The sequence below is a fragment of the Rutidosis leptorrhynchoides genome, chromosome 3 (assembly GCF_046630445.1).
Source record: "Rutidosis leptorrhynchoides isolate AG116_Rl617_1_P2 chromosome 3, CSIRO_AGI_Rlap_v1, whole genome shotgun sequence".
In the NCBI taxonomy this organism is placed as follows: Eukaryota; Viridiplantae; Streptophyta; class Magnoliopsida; order Asterales; family Asteraceae; genus Rutidosis; species Rutidosis leptorrhynchoides.
The window spans coordinates 552,065,838-552,079,510 of record NC_092335.1 but is presented as its reverse complement, the minus strand read 5'-3'; the positions used below and the strand labels follow the sequence as shown (position 1 = coordinate 552,079,510).

The 13,673-nt window shown below is 37.7% G+C and overlaps 1 long non-coding RNA gene across 1 annotated transcript; it reads left to right on the top strand.

Annotated features, from left to right (window-relative positions):
- Nucleotides 1–10,472: 10,472 nt before the first annotated feature.
- LOC139898537 (uncharacterized) lies at nt 10,473–12,371 on the top strand. Its single transcript, XR_011777048.1, has 5 exons — nt 10,473–10,610; nt 10,729–11,083; nt 11,179–11,504; nt 11,680–11,736; nt 11,998–12,371. It is a non-coding gene; the product is annotated as an uncharacterized lncRNA (long non-coding RNA).
- The last annotated feature ends 1,302 nt before the right edge of the window (nt 12,372–13,673 follow it).

Sequence of the window (13,673 nt, the reverse complement as noted above, 5' to 3'; positions counted from 1 at the left end):
TTTAAAATCAACTAAACACATGTTCTATATCTATATGATATGCTAACTTAATGATTTAAAACCGGGAAACACGAAAAACACCGTAAAATCGGATTTACGCCGTCATAGTAACACCGCGGGCTGTTTTAGGTTAGTTAATTAAAAACTATGATAAACTTTGATTTAAAATTTATTATTCTGAGAAAATGATTTTTATTATGAACATGAAACTATATCCAAAAATTATGGTTAAACTCAAAGTGGAAGTATGTTTTCTAAAATGGTCATCTAGACGTCGTTCTTTCGACTGAAATAACTACCTTTACAAAAACGACTTGTAACTTATTTTTCCGACTATAAACCTATACTTTTTCTATTTAGATTCATAAAATAGATTTCAATATGAAACCATAGCAATTTGATTCACTCAAAACGGATTTAAAATGAAGAAGTTATGGGTAAAACAAGATTGGATAATTTTTCTCATTTTAGCTACGTGAAAATTGGTAACAAATCTATTCCAACCATAACTTAATCAACTTGTATTGTATATTATGTAATCTTGAGATACCATAGACACGTATACAATGTTTCGACCTATCATGTCGACACATCTATATATATTTCGGAACAACCATAGACACTCTATATGTGAATGTTGGAGTTAGCTATACAGGGTTGAGGTTGATTCCAAAATATATATAGTTTGAGTTGTGATCAATACTGAGATACGTATACACTGGGTCGTGGATTGATTCAAGATAATATTTATCGATTTATTTCTGTACATCTAACTGTGGACAACTAGTTGTAGGTTACTAACGAGGACAGCTGACTTAATAAACTTAAAACATCAAAATATATTAAAAGTGTTGTAAATATATTTTGAACATACTTTGATATATATGTATATATTGTTATAGGTTAGTGAATCAACTAGTGGCCAAGTCTTACTTCCCGACGAAGTAAAAATCTGTGAAAGTGAGTTATAGTCCCACTTTTAAAATCTAATATTTTTGGGATGAGAATACATGCAGGTTTTATAAATGATTTACAAAATAGACACAAGTACGTGAAACTACATTCTATGGTTGAATTATCGAAATCGAATATGCCCCTTTTTATTAAGTCTGGTAATCTAAGAATTAGGGAACAGACACCCTAATTGACGCGAATCCTAAAGATAGATCTATTGGGCCTAACAAACCCCATCCAAAGTACCGGATGCTTTAGTACTTCGAAATTTATATCATATCCGAAGGGTGTCCCGGAATGATGGGGATATTCTTATATATGCATCTTGTTAATGTCGGTTACCAGGTGTTCACCATATGAATGATTTTTATCTCTATGTATGGGATGTGTATTGAAATATGAAATCTTGTGGTCTATTATTATGATTTGATATATATATATATATAGGTTAAACCTATAACTCACCAACATTTTTGTTGACGTTTTAAGCATGTTTATTCTCAGGTGATTATTAAGAGCTTCCGCTGTCGCATACTTAAATAAGGACGAGATTTGGAGTCCATGCTTGTATGATATTGTGTAAAAACTGCATTCAAGAAACTTATTTTGTTGTAACATATTTGTATTGTAAACCATTATGTAATGGTCGTGTGTAAACAGGATATTTTAGATTATCATTATTTGATAATCTACGTAAAGCTTTTTAAACCTTTATTGATGAAATAAAGGTTTTGGTTTGTTTTAAAATGAATGCAGTCTTTGAAAAACGTCTCATATAGAGGTCAAAACCTCGCAACAAAATCAATTAATATGGAACATTTTTAATCAATAAGAACGGGACATTTCAATAATACCCTTCCATGGCGAAACGTTGAGCATCACCATATCACCTTCTTGGAATTCGTTCAAACGTCTACGCTTATCGACGTAAGATTTTTTCCTATCTTGCGCCTTTTTCAAATGTTCCCGAATCATATTGATTTTATCATTTGTCTCCAATACCAAGTCGGAGCTCCCGACTTCCCTTTGTCCCACTTCGCCCCAACAAATCGGGGTTCGACACCTTCTACCATACAACATCTCATACGGTGGCATTCCAATACTAGAGTGAAAACTATTATTGTACGAGAATTCCACCAAAGGTAAATGTTCATCCCAACTACCACCGAAGTCAATGATACACGCACGTAACATATCCTCCAATGTTTGATTCGTACGTTCAGTTTGACCGTCCATTTGAGGATGGTACGTCGTACTCATATTTACCCTCGTACCCATATCTTCATGAAACTTCTTCCAAAATCGAGAAGTAAAACCCGTGTCCCGATCCGAAACGATAGACGCGGGAACGCCGTGTCTTGATATCACCTCTTTAATGAACATCTTCGCAGGTGCCTCTGATGTAATATCTTCTTTAATAGGAAGAAACAATGCACTTTTCGTCAATCTATCAACAATCACCCAAATAGTATCAAATTGGGTTCTTGCCGTTTTTGGCAACTTGGTAATAAAATCCATGGTAATATGCTCCCACTTCCACATCGGAATTTCTAGCGGTTGCAACTTACCATACGGCTTTTGGTGTTCGACTTTAACTTGCAAACACGTGACACATTGCTCAACATACTTAACAACGTCGCGTTTCATGCCCGGCCACCAATAATCTTTCTTCAAATCATGATACATCTTCGTCGCACCCGGATGTATGGAATACTTAGACTTGTGCACCTCATCAAGAAGCACCTCTCGAAAATCACCCATCTTAGGCACCCACACTCTTTCTTGAAAAGACAATAAACCACGCGAACCCATCGTAATGAATTCCGATTGCCCCACAATTCGTTCCGCATGCTTGTTGTGAACGTAAGCCTCTATTTAAATCACACCAAGTTTTTCAAAAAAATCGTTAGTAATAATCATACGTAACAATCCCAATCGTAACGCCGGGTGGTGACTCTTTCGGCTTAACGCATCCGCGACCACATTCGCTTTGCCCGAATGATAAAGTATCTCACAATCATAATCCTTCACCCCATCCATCCATCTACGTTGACGATAATTCAAATCCCGTTGATAAAAAAGATGTTTCAAACTCTTGTGATCCGGATAAATCGTACACTTGACACCATACAAGTAATGGCGCCAAATTTTCAAAGCATGGACCACCGCTGCTAATTCGAGATCATGAGTCGGGTATCTCTTTTCATGTTCCTTTAATTGGCGAGAGGCGTAAGCGATGACTTTACCTCGTTGCACTAGAACACACCCGAGCCCATTCAAAGAAGCATCACAATAGACTGTCATATCATCTACACCTTCCGGCAATACTAAGACCGGAGCTTTACACAATTTCTCTTTCAACAATTGAACAGCGATTTCTTGCTCGTTCTCCCAATTGAATCTCGTATTCTTCCTTGTCAACTTAGTTAATGGCGAAGCAATCTTGGAAAAGTCTTGGATAAACCGACGATAATAACCGGCCAATCCGAGAAAACATTGGATTTCCGTAGGCGTAGTCGGTTGTCCCCAACTCTTCACCGTTTCTATCTTCCCCGGATCTACTTGAATACCATCCTTGTTCACAATATGGCCAAGGAATTGAACCTCCCTTAGCCAAAATTCACATTTCGAGAATTTAGCATACAACTTCTCTTTTCTCAACGTCTTCAACACTTCGCGCAAATGGTGTTCATGTTCCTTCATACTCCTAGAATATACAAGAATATCGTCAATGAACACAATCACCGACTTGTCCAACATAGGTTGGCACACTCGGTTCATAAGATCCATGAATGCCGCCGGTGCATTCGTAAGACCAAAAGGCATAACTACAAATTCAAAATGCCTATAATGAGTACGAAAGGCCGTTTTCTAGATATCTTCCTCATGGACCCGCATTTGATGATAGCCGGACCGTAGGTCAATTTTAGAGAAGTACGTAGCGCCTTGAAGTTGGTCGAATAAATCGTCAATCCTAGGCAACGGATAACGATTTTTGATCGTCACTTTATTTAACTCCTGATAGTCGATGCACATACGCATACTACCATCTTTCTTCTTCACGAACAAGACTGGAGCACCCCATGGCGAAGCACTCGGTCGAATAAAACCCTTCTCAAGTAACTCCTGGGTTTGATTTAATAATTCCTGCATTTCCGTCGGTGCTAAACGATACGGAGTTTTAGCAATGGGAGTAGCTCCCGGAACCAACTCAATGCGAAATTCAACTTGTCTTTCCGCCGGAACACCCGGTAACTCATCCGGAAAAACGTCTTCAAATTCACTAACCACCAGAATTTCACGAATGGATGGTGGCTCATTACGAGTATCAACAACATGAGCAAGGAAAGCCATGCCACCGGTAACAACGAGACGACGTGCCCGTGCAAAAGTGCATATCGGCATCGGTCTCCTTCGTTTATCACCATGAATAATTAGCTCTCTCCCACTAGGGGTCTTCACACGAATGGATTTCTCATGGCATGCAATATCGGCCCTATTATGATCGAGCCAATCCATACCAACCACGATATCAAAATCACCCAAGGTCATCGGGATGAGATCAATTTTAAAGTTCTCGGAACTAAACACCACATTACAATCTTTTCACACATCAACTACTAGAACCGCCTTGCCATCCGCTATTTCGACTTCTACCGGACGACTTAACTTAGCTAACGATTTATTAAGTTTAGGCACAAATTTTGGTGACACAAACGATAAATTTGCACCGCTATCAAATAGAATCCTTGCCGGATTAGAGTTAACCATGAAAGTACCTGAGACGACTTCGTTGGATTGTTTGGCTTCATCATTCGTCATCAAGTAGTTACGCCCCCTAGCCGACCCCGCCGCCTTCTCTAGCCTCTTTACTTGGTCGTTTGATAATTCGGGACATTCTGCCTTCCGGTGCCCCGTCTTTTGACAATTAAAGCACGTGATCGTCTTGGTCAAACAATCACGAGCGTAATGACCCGGCTTCCACAACTATAACAAGTAAGCGTAAAAGTATTCGAACCACCCTTCTTCATACTTCCAACACTTTCGGACACACCCTTGCTCTTCTTGTTGGAGTAACTAGGCGCTCCAAATTTTCTTTTGCTCGACCCATAACTAACCGGAACCGGACTCGGAGCTTGTGTTTCAAACCCTTTTGCCACCGCCAAAAGCTTAGCGAAAGTTTCAACATGACCGATACTAATTTTACCCTTTAAATCATCTCTAAGGGTTGCATGAAAGTCTTCCATTAGCATTTGATCATTTCCCGCATACTCGGGGCAAAAACGTGCCTTGGCGACAAAGTTGATTTTGAGAGTGTTTAGGTCCAAAGACCCTTGACGCATGTTCCTTAACTCATTTTGCAATTTGGAAAGATCTGCTTGCGTACGATATTCAAGGAAAAACTCTTTCTTGAACTCCGCCCATGATAAACCTACAAAAGCCGCATCACCCACCATATCAATCTTACCATCGAGCCAATCTTTAGCATGGCCCCTTAACAAACTAGTAGCAAGCCTCGTTTTCTTCTCGGGTGGGCACTCGGTAGTGCGAAAACAACCTTCAACATCGGAAATCCAAGCCTCACTTTTCATGGGGTCGAGATCCCCGTGAAAGTGAGGAGGCTTAGTCGCCAAGAAGTTCTTATAGCTAAATTCAATTCGCCCACATTTTGAGGTCTAGGAAACCTCCTTTCAACTTCTTCTTTGACGGCATTGGTCATTCGTTCTTGAATCATATCGACAATTTGTTCCGAAACCGACTCTTCGAATATTTGTTTAACCCTTCGTGAGAAAATCAAAACATAGTTTTCTAAAGCGGTCTCAATCTTGGTAGTCATCTCATCTTCCTCCACATGAGAGGGACCACCATTGCCATTCGTATTCGTTTCATTTCTCGTCTTCATTCTAAAGATTAAAAATAGATTAGACATCACCAACAATTTAATACACATATATACCTATGCATATGACCGCACACACACCACATCTAGCTCGATACTTGTCGCACATCCTTGCTTGACTTGACTTGCAACCGTAATAGTGGTCGCGACTCCCTATTACGCTCACATGCCGTGCCATGCTCAGACGTATCACAACCATCTTGCTCGATGTTCAAAACAATAACACACGATTAGTAACATCATAACATAGCATAGTTGTCCACTTATACATCAAAGAACTAATCAAACTCCGCACTGACCCGTAATCCTACAAGTCCCGTATATAATTCAATAACATAAAAGTCTAAGTCTAGGCGCCTATCTCAAGTCACCTAAATCCCTTAGACCATGCTCTGATACCACTTGTAACAACCCAACCCGTGATCTATACGATAAATTTTTTTTTATACAACACAATTACACGCCAATTAAATATGTAACCCATTTCACGAGTTCTATTTAAAACGCACCACAATTAATTGTTTACAATAGGCACGAGGGCCACGAATAAAGTTTAGTACAAGTTTGACCCATTACAAATGATAGTTTATAAACCAAACGACGTTCCGAGCATGGTTTGGGACTAAACTACCCAAAACTAGGCCAACTTCCAAAAGCTCCAACATAACAACAACAAGGGATACCTAGTGCCCAACGACCCCCTTGCCCTTGTCCGCGCCTGCATCTAAAAAGATAAACGACGAGAGGGGTAAGCAAAGCTTAGTGAGTAGAATAAATATATTCATGCATATAAGACTTACCCACACGCATCCACGATATCATATAACGCACACAATCGCATAACATCTCGATAAATAAGCTAGTATCATCAAACCGTACAACTAGCCACATTAATAACATAAATATCATAATCATAAATCAAATGCTAGCATCACCAACTATAAACCATGGTTAACCAAAATCCTTCACAAGGGGAATGACTTTGCGAAACAAGTCATCGATGTTCATAACAACCGTTAGCTCCCAAACCCGGCTATGGTATACTAACCCCCGAGGTGTTCTAAAAACGGCTATGGCATCACCCCCAAGTGTTCCCAAAAACGGCTACGGCATCACTTGATCAACATATGAGTAAAACATGGCTATTACTCACAATCTTGTACACAAACACGGCTATGTGCACAAATAACACGGATAACAACGTGGGAGTAAAACACGGCTATTACTCGCCACTATATGCACAAACACGGCTATGTGCATAAATAACATACGTAGACAAAAACGGCTACGTCTCGCAACTATGGTCACAAAACGGCTATGTGACACCATCAATACGGCACATAAATCATATACATACATATATAGATATTCCACTCACCTCAAGTCCCTTGTGAAAGCTAACCGAGCTTGCAACCCTTCAATGTAACGTACCTATTACATTATGCATTTATTAACATACAATCTAGTTGAATTAAATGCCAACCACTAACCCTTGAGCATTTAATGACCCGTTTGCATTAAATGACTCAACTACACCAAAATCGCCCATTAATGGCCATGCCTCGTCATAAATCACTAAAAGCTAGTGATTAGGGTTTAATAACATCAACTAACATAAACTTGGTGTATTTCATAACCATTTCACCCGATTAGGTCAACTAGTGCTCTTTTGACTCTTTGACTCACAAATCAAGTCAAACTTACACAATAACAACTCTTTCATCCTTTTAAAAGTGCATTAATGACTAACAACATCATTTAGCACTTACAACCTCAAATTATAAGACCAAACCCTAGATAATAGCTACTTAGGGTTTCCTTTCAACAATCCAACCCAAAATCCACCCATTTAACCCTCAAATGGGTCACACAAGTTCCATATGAACCAAACCCTAGCTTAAACTAAATGAAACTCAAAACTTAGAGTTGAGACTTACCAAAACTATCCTCTTGTAGCTAATAACAAGGAGAGCAACTTTAATTCTTGCTTCTAGGATTGATTCACAAAACTTCACCTTCAAATCTTGAGTTTAATCTAAGTGGGTTTTAGGATTTGAGAGGAAAATGTGAAAGAAAATGGAAAAGAAATAAGAAATGGAGAACAAGTGGTTGATTTTAAAAGCTCCAAACAGATCTACACGCAAAAAGACCAAATTGCCCCTAAACCCTATTTAATTTGAGCAGAAATCGGAGTCAGAACTGCAGAGACGCCGCGGCGTGGATCCTTTGTCGCGGCGCGACATAAAGAAGGAAAAATGACCCTTCTTAACTCAAGTCCTGATCTGGATTTACTTTGTTTGTCGCGTCGCGGCCCCATTCCTCGCGGCGCGGTATTGGCCTATTCCTGGTCACTTCGACAACAAATCATAAAACGAAGGTTCATACAACTAGCACAACTCATTCACTATTCCTATGCACGTCTAAGCTTCGCCCTTAAGTCTCACACGATACAACACCATCGCGACACATACATAAACACGTACACGCACGCATTCAAATATATATATATATATATATATATATATATATATATATATATATATACACACACATATACACTTATACGATAACTAAAACCGTAACTCATTTAATCACATAACGAACAAGTTTTAAGCGTGCTAATAATTAAGGTTGTACCTTTAAACACGCACGGGAAAACGGGGTGTTACAATAAAAGTGATAACAGTTTTGATGAGGTTATAATTGAGGATGAGCCGACAGAGCCGTATCCTCGTTATGAAGGTTTTACTGATGATGATCTTTCAACTTTTGCTGATTATTTTCAAATGAACGATGAGCTGTTGAATAGAAAGTGCAAGGAGAAAGAACAGAAAGAACAAGAAAGTGTGTTGCCGGAAGGGTTTTTGCCGGTAAAAATTAATTAAGAAAAGGTAGAAGTACTGGAGGAGGAATGGAAGATATCAATGCAAATTCGTAAGTATGTGATGAAACCTAAGTTGGAGCCTCAGTTTTTGAAGTTCATTGAGCACTGCGAGAGTTTGCGTGCTAAAAGAAAGATCATTGCTTGGGCCTACATCAAAGAGTTCGATATGTACGCGATCAAGAAAGAACACGGAGTGAATTACATCAAATACGCACACGAGTTCACTTTGTTACCATTTTTTGAATTTATGCAGGTTGCTAGGCTCAGGATGTTATATCAGGATTATGTTGGAATTCCTGATCTTTTGGTTCGTAAGATAAGAAGATCATATAGGTCGCCTAATTTCATAGATTTCCGACCCTAATTTCCAAAGATCTCTTATATGACGAACAAGAAAATGGGCTTAAGGAGAAAGATAGTCAAATATCAACCTGTGAAGTATATGCGAAAGATTCCTTTGAGGAAAATGCCGCAGCACTTCAGCCCTCGTTTTCGTGGGTGGTATTATGATGAACGCTAGGAGGAAGCGGTTATTGTGTTAGATAAGGATGGAGAAGTTGTCAATGATAGTATCAGGGTTCTCGATCCAATATGGTTGAGAAATTGCTGTGAAAAAGATATGTGTACCTTGTACTACAACAAGATGCTCTATCACCCAGAAAATCGTGTGCAGACTGAACAGTATTGCAGGGTTGTGAAACTCTGTTACTTGAAGAACTGGGTGACTGATCCTTTTACTGATTGATAGTTGATTTTTTTTGTAATACGGTTAGGTTTTAGGGGGAGTTTGTTGGTGCATGAATCCCCAGCCGTAGTTTACGTTATCGATTTAATACATTCAGCTATGTAATGACGTTATTGTATGACTATTTGATTACATTCGTGTTTGTGTGTGCTTAATTATATAATGTTCAATATGTTAAACTGCATACACAGTCGACCGAGTGTGTTCACACACTCGACCGACTGTGTAACTCAGTCGACCGACTGAGTGACTCAGTCGACCGACTGTGTCTGGGTTGCAGTATATATACGGGTTGAAACCTACTTTGCTAGGTTACACATTCTATCAACCCTAACCTACTGGTATACGTTCCATTCGATCCCTAACACCAATTACCATCGAAATTATTCGTTTAGGCTTCGTTCTAATCTAGTTTAACCTCTAGGTTTGACCAATACGAACCCAACATGACCCAAATCTCGGTTTAAGTCGTCTCTAGTGTATTCCGCCTCTAGATACGATCACAAGCGACCTAAGATCCGTCCAAACAACGTCTACAATTATTTAGACATGCACATCTACTCAACAATACATAGTGTACTTTCAGTTCCAGTTTTATAGACAAATAGTAATCATTTGAGACATTTACTTCGAATATTAGATACGGAATCTAGCAATCAATTACAGCAACTTAATCTGCATATTGAAAACTACCACCAAAATTAATATATACTTTCAAAAATTCGAAAAAGATATCAATAATCAAGATAAAAAATACTTAATTACACTACTACAAATAAGGGAATAGAAACCCCTCTAAGAAACCTCTTTTTTTAGGACAATGTTAAAACAGGTTTCTATAACCCTTTGGAACCGGTTGTAGAAATTACGGAAATGGAAAACCGGAGTATAAAACAGGTCTCTATTCTTACCTTTCGAAACTTGTTTTTTTTTTTTAAAACCTGTCTTAAGCTTTTGAGACCGGTTTTCTTTTCAAAACAGGTTTCTATGCTCAAAATTGTTGAATTTTATTGTTAGCGGGAAACAAAAATTGGAGCGATGGATGAAAAATCATCAGATGAAAGCACAGCTCAATTTGAAGCCCTTTTCTTGATCTATCACATGTCTTCCAATTTCGGCCTCCTTTTGTAAGTGTTCTATTTCTTTTGAAATTTAGATGACCAACAAACCTAGGTTTATATAGTTCAATTTGAAGCAATTGATATTTCATAAATATGAAGCAATTGATAGCTTACTTTGAAGCAGCAACGGTTGAAGACAAAAACAACGACGACCTTGGTGATTGAAGAGTCACCGGCGTCACCACCACTGTCGTAACCACCACCTAAGGTTGTAAAAATTGGGTTTTACAAATTTTGATGTTTGCAAGGGACGAAACTGATTTTGTACTTCTTTTACTTCGCATTTGGTAGTTACTATCTGGTAAGTATTATTCTTAAAGTTCAATTATGTTTGGTAATTACTTCGCACTTGTTTGCCTTATCTGGATCTACCTATCGTTCTTCTTTTATTGCTAAGTTATCAACTGCAGCTGCTACGAATAGTAAACAGCAACAAGATGTTTGATTATCACTTTCTGAGACTCGACATTCAGTTTCTGGTATTAACTTTTAATTCATTTAAACTTGGAGTGCTAATCACCCTATATTGTATGTTTCCTACATTTTCAACTTGATGTTCTTTTGTTGTTTGCAGCTGTAACAGTTACTCCTGCTGCTGTTATTTGATGATTTGAAGGTTAGTTTGACTATTAAAAGGTGTCAACTGCAGTTGCTACGAATAGTAAACCACACCGTAGAAGTTGTTTGCAACATCATGAATGCATTACTATCTATATGTGTAAAGATCATCTTAGTTACGTTTTTGAGATTTTAATTCTATCTTGTTGGTTAAGTGTAGGCCCAATTGATTGAATGAGTTATTGTATTGCTGAAGATCTATTTTAGTCTAGTGAATATGGAGCTCTTGATTCTAGAGGTGGAGATGCAATTATTTCTCCAGTGGCTTTTTCCTTTGTTAAGGTTCAATTTCAATATATCATTTTAGCCTTGATAATGCATGTTTAAATCACGTTTATATATTGGATTATGCATAATAATTGTGTATCTATATGATCCGTACTGTGAGAAGACATAGTTACTCTTAATTTGTTACTTATTCGAGGTATGTTTTTCTATCTATTTATGACCTGAATAGCAAATCCACCATGAGAGGACTTAATGCGATACAAGGTGCAAGGTCGTGTTCTTTGATGTAAGTTTCAATAACTACCAGTTTGATTGTGGTGATTTCGATCCAATTTTGAATGAGAGGGTTAATTCGATCGGGTGATGTTTTGTTGTTCAAATGGGTAAAGAAAGTTCGGCTAAAAATAATTATATTTGTCTTGGTGCTTTGGACAAAGAACCTTTTAACATATAGTATTTCAGCTCAATGTGACCTACCCCAACCTCTAATTTGTAATTGCATAGTATTGCCAATTTGTGTTGATTTATGTTTATCGCATTATTTCAGCTAGAAAAGTCAAAGAAAAAGGAAGTTGCGTTTATAGTAACCATTGCAAAGCGAGAGCTGACAAAAGAAGATTTGAAGGTGCCTTTGTTTTCAATTTATCCGTGGTTTGATGTCCCTGAGTTTGTCACCCATTGCCCATAAGAGCTAATAACTGAAGGTGCAGGTGAGTTGTGGAAAATGATACACAATCTGTGATTGACGACTATCCGGCTATATTTGATGCTCTAACAATTAATGGTCAACGAGTGATTGTTGCGACTGCTCTCGTGCAGACTAATTAAACTAGTATCTTATGAATACTTCATTGGTTAATGTTTGAACAAAACTAAACAGATTGTGTAGTTTTCAGTTTCGTTTGTATTAATATATTATAAACAAAGTTTGATGTTATGTGATTTGTTGTTGCAAGTGTTATGTGAATTGTTTTTGCAAGTTTATGTTACAGTAATTAATTTTGTTTTATAAGTTTATGTTCATCGAAATTTTACTGGGATGGTAAAATTACAGGTAAAAAATTATTTATAAAAAAAAAAATTAACATAGAAACTGGTTTTCAATCAAAACCTGTCTCTTTTCATAAGCTAAGAAACCTGTTTCTGGGCAGCAACCGGTCTCTTTTCCCTACTAAAGGAACCGGTTTTTAGCATAAAACCGGTCTCTTTACTTAACTTTGGACACCGGTTTTGAAACCGGTCTCGACTTTATAAACCCCACCCATTAGAAACCCCTTTTTTAACCGGTCTCTATTCCCTCCAAAACCGGTTTCCATTCCTGATTTTTGTAGTAGTGTTACTTTTACATCATATTACAGATTCTTGATTATTGACTAGTTAGCATGTTGATGTTCTCAAAATTCCAAACGTCTGCCTGGAATTCTCTACGTAGTATTAAAACTATAATAAATTAATAATATGTTTATGTATCAAGGATAAATCCGCTATATATTTTCCATGTGGGTCAATTGACACTTTCTATTATCTTGTAACTCATGTTGCGGTAAACAAATGTTGGGCCAATCCTAGACTTACGGGGTTCTGTTACGAACTTAATAGTGAGAAAAAGATATAAAATTAATACTAATATAATCAATCATTCGATCCGTAACACTGAATCCTTTTTCGGATGGGGCAAATTGACCAGAAATGTAACATAATGACCATTTTTTCCCAGTAAAGGGTATATCGGTTTTTTCATTGCCAAGGAGTTTGATTTCAATTTAGTGCGTAAAAGGTCATCTAATTTGAAAATAATTGCAATTAAGGTATACATTGACATGTGGAATATTTACTTTATTTAAATGCTGATTTGTTTATTCCATATCATTTCCATGCCATTTTATGGTGTTTTATTTTGCTGACTTGGTAAAAATTAACCACTTCCTGTGTTATTTCCAACGATCTATGAACAATACATATGTTGCTAAATACACGAACAAATAGATACAACCGAAATCAAAGTTTGAACCACCGAACAACCGTCGTCACCTCCTAACAACCGCCGCCGCCACCTGCAAACAGTCGCCGACTGTCGAGTCATCTGAGATTGGTGTAGCAGCGGTGGTGAATCTGAGCGTTTCTGTTTAAGAAAGATATCCTATTTGACGTCTTAATGCGGTCTCCGGTCATCAGATTCGTCAGAAAGTACCAGATCCGTTTAAGAAATAGATCCGATTTCAA